This window comes from Microcaecilia unicolor, chromosome 1 (genome assembly GCF_901765095.1).
Source record: "Microcaecilia unicolor chromosome 1, aMicUni1.1, whole genome shotgun sequence".
In the NCBI taxonomy this organism is placed as follows: domain Eukaryota; kingdom Metazoa; phylum Chordata; class Amphibia; order Gymnophiona; family Siphonopidae; genus Microcaecilia; species Microcaecilia unicolor.
The window spans coordinates 402,555,477-402,569,046 of NC_044031.1; positions in this window are offsets into that span (position 1 = coordinate 402,555,477).

A 13,570-nucleotide genomic window follows, 5' to 3' on the forward strand; every position below is an offset into this window, starting at 1 on the left:
GCTTATTGTCCTTTCTCATAAGCAGATTTGCTTGGATTGTACTTGACATTCATGTTTTCAGGCTGTAGCCCTAGTTTTATGGAATGGATTACCACTTTATATCCAATGTGAGTGAGGAGTCTCTATCTAAATTTAAGTGCATAAAATAAACTTACTTTTATACTCAGGTGTTTCTTTCTGGGAGAGCTTTGGGTCAATCAGCTTAAGTACATAAGTATTGCTACACTGGGCCGGCATCCTGTTTCCAACAGTGGCCAATCCAGGTCAGAAATACCTGGCAAGATCCCAAAAAAGTTCAATACATTTTATGCTGCTTATTCCAGAAGTAAGCAGTTGATTTTCCCCAAGTAAATTTAATAATGGTCTATGGACTTTTCCTTTAGGTAGCTGTCCAGACATTTTTTAAACCACACTAAGCTAACCGCCTTTACCATATTCTCTGGCAACGAATTCCAGAGTTTAATTACATGTTGTGTGAAGAAACATTTTCTCTCATTTGTTTTAAATTTACCACTTTGTAGCTTCATCACATGCCACCTAGTCCTAGTATTTTTGGAAAGAGTAAACAAACAATTCACATCTACCCGTTCCACTCCACTCATTATTTTACAGACCTCTTATCATATTTCCCCTCAGCCATCTTTTCTCCAAGCTGAAGAGCCCTAGCGTCTTCAGCCTTGTTAGTGGTGCTGCCTGTGCCAGCCTTTATGTTGTGGTTTGTGAGCTCAGTCTTCTAATTCTACCCCTTCCTCTTGTGCCCTCCCCATTTCCTTAAGCATATTAAAACAGATCAACATGTGCACTGAATTGTCAGTTGCCCTTTTGTAACCATTGTGGCGTTTTCCTGTCTATTTATAACAGACTGAGGAATTCAGCACTAAGGGGTGCTACTGAATCTTCAATGCTGTCACTAGTGTATTAAGAGAGCAGCACATCCTCACTGACATTCCCTACAGGCAGGAGGTCTGGTGTCCTCTGGTTGAACTCTGTTTCCTGACACCTACCAGAAGGGAACTAGTACCTTCCAGAAAGGGATAGAAAGCTCAAGAAGCTGGTAGAACATTGGGAGTACCTATTACAATCAGCGGGAAGGCTCTTGTGGCAGCAGAAATCCCCCTGACTGCATATTCTGCCCGGAAATAGTGTCTTAGGTTCCATCTCCTGCCCAAAGTTGGGCGGAGGCAAACTAGCACCTCGGTAGAGGCTGTATGTCCATATGAAGTAAAAAAAGAGGAAGAAGATACAAGCCTAAGCCATTAGTGCTCAGAAATATAGGATTGAGGACAAGTCACCAATCCTTCAATGAGATGAAGCACCATGACTTGACCCCTCAAACACAAGTCCCCCAAATGATTTGGCCGGGGGACTGATTAGCAAAACCAAAGGGCTGCGAAAAGGCTAGGCAGGACACATGGAACAGCATGACCAATTGAAAAGAAGGCAACCACTGGAACTGTGGAACAGACCACAATGTAATGAGTAATTGGGCAACAGGAGTCTGGGAGCGGCAGTACCACCCTGTATCAGTCTTTGAACATCCATTGTACCAAACAAATACCAGCCAGATTTTTGCAGCCAGCAGCCTTAAAAAGGCAAATCCGTCAATACGCTGGTCAATGGCCCCTTTTGAAAACCTGAAGGATTTTGCTTATAAACAAATTGAACTAAGTGAACATCCATGGACCCATATTGACCTGGCCCCTGATGCTGTAAAAAGGAATGAATCCTTTGTAAACCCAACAAAAAATTTCCAGGTAGAAGCAACTTTTTTTTTCTACATCAAACAGATAGCGCTGCCCCTCCCCACTCCAAGCACCACAGATGCATCAGCATTTGGGATCCCTTTCAGGTCTGCCCCCGGGACCTGAAATAATGTCACTATAAATGAGACAAGGAGTTGGTGATTACATTCTGAACACCAGGAACATGCCAGACCCTGAAAGAAATGTTAGGTTAAACATTTTAGTATAAAGTACCCTCAGAAGGAACTTGACCTTTAAACAGTGGTCTGCCTGTCTATTTATCACCTCTACCACTCCACAGTTGTCGCACCAGAACAGGGAATCTGGAAGATCCAGCAACCCAGACCCACTCTTGTCACTATCTTATTCCATGAGGTCAATAATGTTACTGGAATTTTGCGTTTCCATGTTGCCCATGCTGACTGATCTCCCTCCTTTGATGTGGCTATAGAATCTAGTGCAGGGATCACTGTGGATTTGGCCTTGGTAAGTGGAAACTTCCTTCCTGAATGTGCCTTCCTGTATTTACTTATATACAACATATGTAAGCAAATGGTCTTCTATTTCTCAGGAGGGCCAGGAAAACTAGCTGCCTTCCTTGCTGCATACATAGTAAGCACTAGTGTGTCCCTTTACAACATAAACACTGTGGGATGATACATTCTGGATCCATCCCCTGCTTATGATCCTGTCTTCCTCTGCTAGAAGAAGTGTTGAAGGTGTGGGTTGTTTCCTTCTTTTGCCTGACAGTAACAGCATTTGCCCTCTAGCAAACTCCAGAACATCCCTGGGCTTGCAGTAGGATTCAGGGAACATGACTTCCTCCTTTTTGGCTGTGCTTTGGAACTCCACTTTCAGACTGAAGTTCCCAAGGTGGCATAGCCCGCGTAGAACCTCATGGACGTTAAGTCATGAAGATGGTATAAGGTCACTACCATGGCGTCTATAGGCACTTCTTACCATTCTAACAAGTTTTTCAAGACTGCATTAAAACTTTTGGAAATGATGGTCTTTATACCTTCATCGTGCTCTGACAATATATAATTCCTCAAAACCTATGCACCAATATGAATGGCGATGGTTCTGTACAATTTTCTTTGAATGTAGTCGATAAATGCTTTGCCCCAGTTCCTCTTTAAAACTTGACATTTTAACTTGAGATCTTTCCTGGACTGGGACTTTAGAAGTTCTATCATGTTATCTCTGTATAGATGGAGGACATATGATAATTCTCTATTTTCTCAGCCATATTTTCACATCCCACCTCAAGTGGTTCCAACATAAAATCCTTTTCAAGAACGGAAGCACTATTGCCTTTTGTATCGAGAGCTACTTCGGATGCCAGGACAATGTTTTGTTTTGTCGTGTGGGCAGTGTTCCTCCAGTACGAGGAGGAATAGCCAGTAATCAAAATATCTTCTGCTGGAGTGGAAAAAGAAGCAAAGTGGGATGACGGGACTCTTCTAACAAAATTAATGCTTGAATACCACCGATGACGTGTAGAAGTCGCCAAGATTGAATGTCATTTCATACGATAGAAAAATTGGTTTGTTTCACTCTGGATGTCAACTCTAAAATGAGTGCACATTTCTGGCACTCCCATGATCACCAAAACATTGGGAACCAATGAGTAGAACCATACAAATTTATTGAGCAGGGCACTGTATTCGTAAATGTCATACAAGTCATCATGTGACATTCCATATTTCCTCATCTTTGCTTTCTTAATGTTTCTCACTTGTTCATTTTTAGATAGCATTATTGCCATGTCCTGGTTACTGTCTTCCAAATACATCTTCCAGTATATCTTGCTTGGTTTACTGATCTCCTTCCTCAGCCATTCCAGGATGGATGGAGCAGTTCTGCTATGAACCCTCTGTCTATTGTATTTGTGGTTTCTGTGACATTCTGCTTCTGTATCTGGAGCTTCACCCATGTAATGGACAAGTACATGGCATATTTTTTTCTTCCAAAACTTAGTAGACATATCTGTTGAAGTCACTGTCATACTTGATTTTGTGATATGTTTTCTGTAGTTGGGGGTTGTTTTGGGGCCAGCAGTGAACACTACCATGTAGCCATTGGTACCCATTGGCACGCCAATCGTCTTTCCTTTCTGCTGAACCAGCATATGTATGCAGATATCTCTCTCTGGGCTTTGGGTCCCTAGGAGGTCTGTCTATTGTCCTTGATGGATCAGGCATTCAAAGGATTTCCAATGCTTGTTGTACAGTATACATGATATACTTGTTTGTATAAGTGGCCATGTTGTCTCTTATTGTTGAGCAAGAACCTACAATAAATAACATACAACATTTAGGTTTACAGGTGTTTCATACTTTCCTATCTAGTATGCAGTTATGTAACTTGTGTAGAACAAATTGTAGAGATCTACAAACACACTAATTTTTCATTTCCTCTCACTTTTTTCTAGGTTCAGTTGCCCATTTTACACTGCCTTTGGGGGGGGGGGGCTAAGCTATTTCCCCCTGGTGATTTTCAGTGGCCACATTTATGGCCTTTGGTCTATAGCTGCCATGAATCATGTGTACAACATTTAAAACACCAATCTACAGCACATTGCAGAATGGCAAGTGCTGTAAAAGACATTGGACAGGTATATTCCTCACTTTTGATACCAACCCTGTAATGAGAACATCTAAACTAAAATACCAGAATTGCATACAACATTTGAGGTGTGGTAGCACTTGTAAGAGGGTTTCCAGGGGCAGCACTTGGTCTCTCTCTGAAAGCCTGGTCCCCTCACAAGACTTCCTTCAGCTCCAATGAGTTCTCAAAAGTTCTGTATGGAGTTTCCCCCTCCACATGTATGCAAATGACAAACACACTTCCAAACAATCTTCTCAGGAGTACTTTTCCCCAGTTCATAAGATTTTTCCCTTAAGGATTCCCCCGCCCCAAAGGGGCCTCTTAGGGGTCTTGTTAACAGTTTTCTACAATAGGCTTTTTCATCAACAGTTCAGCCAGTTTAACTCAGAAAGTTCATCGGTGCACTCAAATAGCAACACCAAAAGAAAATAAATCACCTTTCTTTCTCCAGTTCACTTTGATTGCCCTGCAGCCAACAGGGCAGGCAGATCACTTCCCATTCCACAGCAAAAATCCTTCTGTGGCCTCCCACTCTGTCTTTAAGTGCTGGAATTCTCTGGGTTTGTATTTTCCCAGTCCATTGTATGTGCCTCTGGAAGTTCTGTGGGTAGGTCCTTTCCCTCCTCCACATATTCCATAGCTTCTCTCCCCTCTGGGCTGGCTTTCTCTGTCTCAGCACTTCTGAGAGCTTTCAAGAAATCCTCCCTCCTCTCTTCCTAGCTGGGTAGAATTATACATTGCTTTCACAGCCAAGAGAATTGGGCTTCTTCCCTCTTGTTCCCTCTAATGGTGAATGGGGTAAAGGGCTCACCTTTTCCGGGGCTACTTCCCCACCTGTCCTTGCTAATGGCCCATTCCAGGTTTTCTGACCTGTCTTTCTCCTTTTGTCTCCCAAGGGGTTCTGGGTATTGTAATTTTGGGGGCTGCTGTTTCTATTTATAGACCTGGTTACTAATGTGGTCACACACTATGGAGCAATACAAAGGCATTATAATGTCCTCATTTTTGTTTTCCATTCCTTTCCTAATAATCGTTAACATTCTATTTACTTTCTTAGCTACCGCCGCACACTGAGCAGAGGGTTTCAACATATCATCAACGATGACGCCTAGATCCCTTTCCTGGTTGGTGACTCCTAATGTGGAACCTTGCATTACATAGCTATAGTTCTGGTTCCTCTTTCCCCACATGCATCACTTTGCACTTGCTCACATTAAACATTATCTGCCATTTGGATGCCCAGTATCCCAGTCTTGAAAAGTGCTCTTGTAATTTTTCACAATCCTCTTGCGATTTAACAACTTTAAATAACTTTGTGTCATCAGCAAATTTAATAACCTCACTAGTTACTCCCATCTCTAGATCATTTATAAATATGTTAAAAAGCAGCGGTCCCAGCACAGACCCCTGGGGAACCCCACAACCACCCTTCTCGGTTGAGAATACTGACCATTTAGCATTACTCTCTGTTTTCTTTTAACCAGTTTTTAATCCACAGTAGGGCACTGCCTCCTATCCCATGACTCTCCAATTTCTTCTGGAGTCTTTCATGATGTACTTTGTCAAATGCCTTTTGAAATCCAGATACACAATATCGACCTGCCTACCTTTATCCTCATGTTTGTTCACCCTTTCAAAGAAATGTAATAGTTTGGTGTGGCAAGATTTCCCTTCACTAAATCCATGTTGGCTTTGTCTCATTAATCCATGCTTTTGAATATGCTCTGTAAATTTGTTATTTATAATAGTCACTACCATTTTGCCCAGCACCAACTTCAGGCTCATCGGTCTATAATTTCCTAGATCTTCTCTGGAACCATTTTTTAAAACCGGCGTTACATTGGCCACCCTCCAATCTTCCGGTACCATGCTTGATTTTAAAGATAAATTACATATTACTAACAATAGTTCCGCAAGTTCATTTTTCAATTCTATCAGTACTCTGGGATGAATACCATCTGGTCCAGGAGATTTGCTACTCTTCAATTTGTCAAATTGCGCCATTATATCTTTCAGGCTTATAGAGATTTCATTCAGTTTCTCTGACTCGTCAACTTTGAATACCATTTCTGGCACAGGTATTTCTCCCAAATCTTCCTTGGTGAAGGCAGAAGCAAAGAATTCATTTAATCTCTCTGCTATGGCTTTGTTTTCCCTGATTGCCCCTTTTACCCCTCAGTCATCTAGTGCTCCAACTGATTGTTTCGCCGGCTTCTTGCTTTAATATACCTAAAAAAAAAAATTTACTATGTGTTTTTGGCTTCAATGCAATCTTTTTTTTCAAAATCCCTCTTTGCCTTCCTTATCAGAGCTTTGCATTTGAATTCAGTGGAGTAGCTGGGGGGGGGGGGGCACCAGGTGAGCGGACGCTCCCCCAAACGGAGTTCTGCCAGCGCCTATTTTTTTTCTCAACGTGTTGCATTGAAAATGTGCGCCGGAGGAAATCTGCTCTTGCGCTGCTTTCACTCCCCCTGTGCCGTCAACCTGGCTCCGCATCTGGTCAGCCCAGCAGGTGGAAGTTTCTATAATTGGGGAAGCTTCCCCAAAGCTATAGGATGGAGCATCACACACTTATAAGAGGGGTCCACAACAGAGCCTGTCTCCCTTTTTATTGCTGTCTCCTTTCAGTGGCTAACTGAAGACTTGGTTTCAGCTGCAGCAAGGGGGTGAGTACTAGACTTTGCTCTCTCAACCATATGTCCTCATAGGCGGTCGGTGGCCCAACTGTTTGGGGAGGCTAAAGGGGGTGGGGTTAGGGGTGGGGCCAGGGGTGGAGCTTAAATCCATAATTGTCTGATAACACAGAAAAAAAAATAAAAATAAAAGTCACAATTAATACCTTTTATTAAATTTAGATATTAGATATGTATCATATGTCAAAGAATAAAGTGGTTGCTCAAAGCATACAGTGGTGGAAATAAGTATTTGATCCCTTGCTGATTTTGTAAGTTTGCCCACTGACAAAGACATGAGCAGCCCATAATTGAAGGGTAGGTTATTGGTAACAGTGAGAGATAGCACATCACAAATTAAATCCGGAAAATCACATTGTGGAAAGTATATGAATTTATTTGCATTCTGCAGAGGGAAATAAGTATTTGATCCCCCACCAACCAGTAAGAGATCTGGCCCCTACAGACCAGGTAGATGCTCCAAATCAACTCGTTACCTGCATGACAGACAGCTGTCGGCAATGGTCACCTGTATGAAAGACACCTGTCCACAGACTCAGTGAATCAGTCAGACTCTAACCTCTACAAAATGGCCAAGAGCAAGGAGCTGTCTAAGGATGTCAGGGACAAGATCATACACCTGCACAAGGCTGGAATGGGCTACAAAACCATCAGTAAGACGCTGGGCGAGAAGGAGACAACTGTTGGTGCCATAGTAAGAAAATGGAAGAAGTACAAAATGACTGTCAATCGACAAAGATCTGGGGCTCCACGCAAAATCTCACCTCGTGGGGTATCCTTGATCATGAGGAAGGTTAGAAATCAGCCTACAACTACAAGGGGGGAACTTGTCAATGATCTCAAGGCAGCTGGGACCACTGTCACCACGAAAACCATTGGTAACACATTACGACATAACGGATTGCAATCCTGCAGTGCCCGCAAGGTCCCCCTGCTCCGGAAGGCACATGTGACGGCCCGTCTGAAGTTTGCCAGTGAACACCTGGATGATGCCGAGAGTGATTGGGAGAAGGTGCTGTGGTCAGATGAGACAAAAATTGAGCTCTTTGGCATGAACTCAACTCGCCGTGTTTGGAGGAAGAGAAATGCTGCCTATGACCCAAAGAACACCGTCCCCACTGTCAAGCATGGAGGTGGAAATGTTATGTTTTGGGGGTGTTTCTCTGCTAAGGGCACAGGACTACTTCACCGCATCAATGGGAGAATGGATGGGGCCATGTACCGTACAATTCTGAGTGACAACCTCCTTCCCTCCGCCAGGGCCTTAAAAATGGGTCGTGGCTGGGTCTTCCAGCACGACAATGACCCAAAACATACAGCCAAGGCAACAAAGGAGTGGCTCAGGAAGAAGCACATTAGGGTCATGGAGTGGCCTAGCCAGTCACCAGACCTTAATCCCATTGAAAACTTATGGAGGGAGCTGAAGCTGCGAGTTGCCAAGCGACAGCCCAGAACTCTTAATGATTTAGAGATGATCTGCAAAGAGGAGTGGACCAAAATTCCTCCTGACATGTGTGCAAACCTCATCATCAACTACAGAAGACGTCTGACCGCTGTGCTTGCCAACAAGGGTTTTGCCACCAAGTATTAGGTCTTGTTTGCCAGAGGGATTAAATACTTATTTCCCTCTGCAGAATGCAAATAAATTCATATACTTTCCACAATGTGATTTTCCGGATTTAATTTGTGATGTGCTATCTCTCACTGTTACCAATAACCTACCCTTCAATTATGGGCTGCTCATGTCTTTGTCAGTGGGCAAACTTACAAAATCAGCAAGGGATCAAATACTTATTTCCACCACTGTATACTAACCACAATCGCTCAACTGCAAAACACTATGCATAACTTTGTGCAAAAACACACTCAGAACCTTACTGTACCATAAATATTACACTGGGCAGAACTTAATACACCAATATACCACCCATACGGAAAATGCAGACCATCAACAATATGAAACAAGGGATCATAATATCACAATTCTCATGTACAGCCACAAAACACCCCAATTCATGTTTAATGTGGGATAAAATGTCATAAATAAGTAAATAAATACAGTGGTGGAAATAAGTATTTGATCCCTTGCTGATTTTGTAAGTTTGCCCACTGACAAAGACATGAGCAGCCCATAATTGAAGGGTAGGTTATTGGTAACAGTGAGAGATAGCACATCACAAATTAAATCCGAAAAATCACATTGTGGAAAGTATATGAATTTATTTGCATTCTGCAGAGGGAAATAAGTATTTAATCCCTCTGGCAAACAAGACCTAATACTTGGTGGCAAAACCCTTGTTGGCAAGCACAGCGGTCAGACGTCTTCTGTAGTTGATGATGAGGTTTGCACACATGTCAGGAGGAATTTTGGTCCACTCCTCTTTGCAGATCATCTCTAAATCATTAAGAGTTCTGGGCTGTCGCTTGGCAACTCGCAGCTTCAGCTCCCTCCATAAGTTTTCAATGGGATTAAGGTCTGGTGACTGGCTAGGCCACTCCATGACCCTAATGTGCTTCTTCCTGAGCCACTCCTTTGTTGCCTTGGCTGTATGTTTTGGGTCATTGTCGTGCTGGAAGACCCAGCCACGACCCATTTTTAAGGCCCTGGCGGAGGGAAGGAGGTTGTCACTCAGAATTGTACGGTACATGGCCCCATCCATTCTCCCATTGATGCGGTGAAGTAGTCCTGTGCCCTTAGCAGAGAAACACCCCCAAAACATAACATTTCCACCTCCATGCTTGACAGTGGGGACGGTGTTCTTTGGGTCATAGGCAGCATTTCTCTTCCTCCAAACACGGCGAGTTGAGTTCATGCCAAAGAGCTCAATTTTTGTCTCATCTGACCACAGCACCTTCTCCCAATCACTCTCGGCATCATCCAGGTGTTCACTGGCAAACTTCAGATGGGCCGTCACATGTGCCTTCCGGAGCAGGGGGACCTTGCGGGCACTGCAGGATTGCAATCCGTTATGTCGTAATGTGTTACCAATGGTTTTCGTGGTGACAGTGGTCCCAGCTGCCTTGAGATCATTGACAAGTTCCCCCCTTGTAGTTGTAGGCTGATTTCTAACCTTCCTCATGATCAAGGATACCCCACGAGGTGAGATTTTGCGTGGAGCCCCAGATCTTTGTCGATTGACAGTCATTTTGTACTTCTTCCATTTTCTTACTATGGCACCAACAGTTGTCTCCTTCTCGCCCAGCATCTTACTGATGGTTTTGTAGCCCATTCCAGCCGTGTGCAGGTGTATGATCTTGTCCCTGACATCCTTAGACAGCTCCTTGCTGTTGGCCATTTTGTAGAGGTTAGAGTCTGACTGATTCACTGAGTCTGTGGACAGGTGTCTTTCATACAGGTGACCATTGCCGACAGCTGTCTGTCATGCAGGTAACGAGTTGATTTGGAGCATCTACCTGGTCTGTAGGGGCCAGATCTCTTACTGGTTGGTGGGGGATCAAATACTTATTTCCCTCTGCAGAATGCAAATAAATTCATATACTTTCCACAATGTGATTTTCCGGATTTAATTTGTGATGTGCTATCTCTCACTGTTACCAATAACCTACCCTTCAATTATGGGCTGCTCATGTCTTTGTCAGTGGGCAAACTTACAAAATCAGCAAGGGATCAAATACTTATTTCCACCACTGTATAAACTTTTAATGTTGAGCACCTGATTCTCAAAGTGGACATATTCCAAACACTATAATGAAAATAAAATTATCTTTTCTACCTTTGTTGTCTGGTGACTTTGTTTTTCTGATCATGCTGGCCCAGTATCCGATTCTGCTGCTATCTGTCCTCTTAACTCCATTTCCAGGGCTTCGTTTCCATTTATTTCTTTACTTTTCGCCTTTCTTCTTCGTTTCTTGTCCTACATCTGTAAGTAAAAGCTGGGTCCTCCGCAGACTTGACTGTCCAGTGGATCCAGCTTCTGCCTATTTTTTCCATCCATGTGCAGTTTTTCTCCTCTTTTCCTTTTCCCTCATCTTATCTCCTTCCTCTCTCTTCCCTCCCCTCCCCTCTATGTCCAGCAATTTTCCTCTCTCCCTGGGCCCAGTCCTCCCATCCATGTCCATCCATGCTCCTCTCTCCCCTGCCCCCCTCCATTCACCCATATTCAGCAATTCCCCTCTTTCCCTGAGCCCTGCCATCCCATCCATGCTCCTCTCTCCCCTGCCCCCTCCATTCACCCATATTCAGCAATTCCCCTCTTTCCCTGAGCCCTGCCATCCCATTCATCTCACTCTCTCCCTGGGCAGAGAAGTGAAAATAGAAAGAGGGTGCTGTACAGTAGGGAGGAAAGAGAAGGTGCTGGAAAAGGGGTGAGAGTTAGCAAAAAAAAACAATCTATGAAATAATAGGATGCCGTCTTCCCCTTTCCTTCCAGCATCTGACCTCTTTCCCTTCCCCCCGACACCCCACTGCTGCTAATACTCCATTCTTGGACTACTCCAGCCCAGACCAGCAGCGGCAAAACAAAGTAGAGCAATCGTGGAGCCACACTGTGCAAATTCATGGCTGCTAGTCCCTGCCCCTCTGACATCATTTCCTGTTCCAGGGCAGCTGCAAGTCTACGTAGTGCGGATCCGTGACAATAGCTATACTTTGTTTTGCTGCTACCACTGCACTGAAGCAGCAGCGGTGGAAGGGAAGAGAGGCGGGTTCCTGGCCATGTAGTGCATAGGCACTGTTTACCCTAAAATCCATTTGGGGGAGCGACTGCTCCCCTTGCACCCCACCTAGCTACGCCACTGACCTGAAGTCTCTTTATTTTCTGAAGTTTCCTTTATTGAATAAATACAGATAATTTACTCACAGTTCAGAAGTGTTGCCCCAGGGCACAGAGACTCCATAATTCTGAGAGCTGTATCAGTGGTTGGAGGTAGAAATCTGAAAAAAGGCAGCTTTATTGCAGAGATGGGAAAATAGTTGAACAGGTAGAAGTAGCTCAGAGCTGGGTGACTGGAAAATGCAATATCTCATTAGGAAGATATATTCAAGGTAAAAAACCAAGTTCCTTCCAAGGAGTTTAGCAGGACAAGTGCTGTCTGAAGCAAGATGGAGAATGCCTCATGAAGGAAGAGACAGAGAGGCCAAGAAGGCTCACACAGGCCCAGGGAGGAGGGGGTAAAGAGACCAATGGGGACAGAGCCTGCCATCAGGTAGCAAGGGTGGTCCTAGAGGACAGCCCTCGATTGGAGGCAAAGGTCATACCTGACTGACCTCTCAGGACAGAGATAATAAGAATGACCAGGAAATGATAGCAGGTGGACAAAGGAGCCAAGCTTGGCTGAGAAAGAGAAGAGGTCTAGGCAGCAGCACAAACCAATAGTAACAGTTCTTATACAGACAGGCAAGTGTGGCTGCATTGCCTGTGAACTACATTACACACAATGCATTGCTCATGTATCTCTGCAGTGAGAACTGCAGCAATGAAAATCCTTAGAAGTGAGAATAACAGTAAAAGCATTAAACACATTTTAGGGTCACATTATAAACTAGTGTAAGGCTGTCAGAGGATAGAACAACCACTGCCCTGGCCTTTCTGGCTACTGGAACTTTCCAGACTCCACTAGGAACTGCAGCAGGGATCATCCAGCAGCATTGTGTGCCTCATGTTCTAGATGCCCCTCTTCTTTTTTCTCCTCCTCTGCCTCAGCGCTGAACATCTATGTGGTAAGTTTTCTGCATTGGATGCATTGGAAAGGTATGTCTTGTTAGAGCAGACAATTGTTTGGGGGAATCCTAATTGCAGGTGGAAGTTTTTAGAATTAAAAAGTCCTCCTGCTGTCTCCTTTCAACCGCTTTCTTCTGACTGTGTCTCAGTGGCAGCAGGGAGTGAGTACTGGACTTAGTTATCTTTACCACATGTTCTCATGTTTTGTGACCCAGAGGTTCCTAGTTTGGAAACAGGGTTATAATTGTGGGGGGAGAGGGTGTGTAGGTATGGGACCAGAGGCTCTGTTGCAGTAATCAAATGAGCGCACAGGTCAGCGGCCTGGGTACATCATGGTTGTATATTCAAGCAGGCTTCTGTGTCACTTTCCCAACTGGCTTCTATTGTTATCTGCCTCATAACATTTGCTGAGCTGCACTGTCTCTGTTGTCTTGCATCAGTGCCAGTTCCGTTTAATGTGATTGTGGAAGGCCAAGAAAGAATGAGGAAGAGGTTATGAGGCCTATCATTCTGTGTGTGCTAGAGGAGGATCTGGGCCCATTCTCTTCACAGTGCTCGGGAAACCTGTGTCTTAGCATCCTGATATCAGATAGGGCAGTTATATCCACAAATAAACCCATAGAAACTCCAGCCACCATACGCCCCACACCTAGCCTCTTCCATCCCACCCCCATTGTGCAGTACAGTCAAATAAGTGATACACAGTAACATACTGACCCCATGTTTCCCTCTTCCCCTCTCCCCTCATGTCCTCCTTTACTGCTGCTATTTCTTGCCACACCCCAGCCTGCTCTTGATGGACGCCCCCAAGTTCCTACCGCATGCCAGTGACCTCTTCCCTGAG